This window comes from Oratosquilla oratoria, chromosome 20 (genome assembly GCF_046742065.1).
Source record: "Oratosquilla oratoria isolate Oo_2021 chromosome 20, ASM4674206v1, whole genome shotgun sequence".
NCBI classification, from domain to species: Eukaryota; Metazoa; Arthropoda; class Malacostraca; order Stomatopoda; family Squillidae; genus Oratosquilla; species Oratosquilla oratoria.
Window position 1 is genome coordinate 7,169,702 of NC_134796.1, and position 200 is coordinate 7,169,901.

Genomic DNA, 200 nt, shown 5'->3' on the forward strand with positions numbered 1-200 from the left:
AATGGAAGTCGAAAGTCCAGCGAGTTAGCAAACGAGCTAACTATCAAGGTTGATTGTCCTCCCATAATATATATTTTTCCTTCTAACCATTTATGATTTCATTCACTTAATTATTAAACTCTTCAATAGTTTAAAGACACATAAAAAGACACATCTTTTTTAATACATTCGTAAAATTTTGATAATGTCTGCCTCTCCGT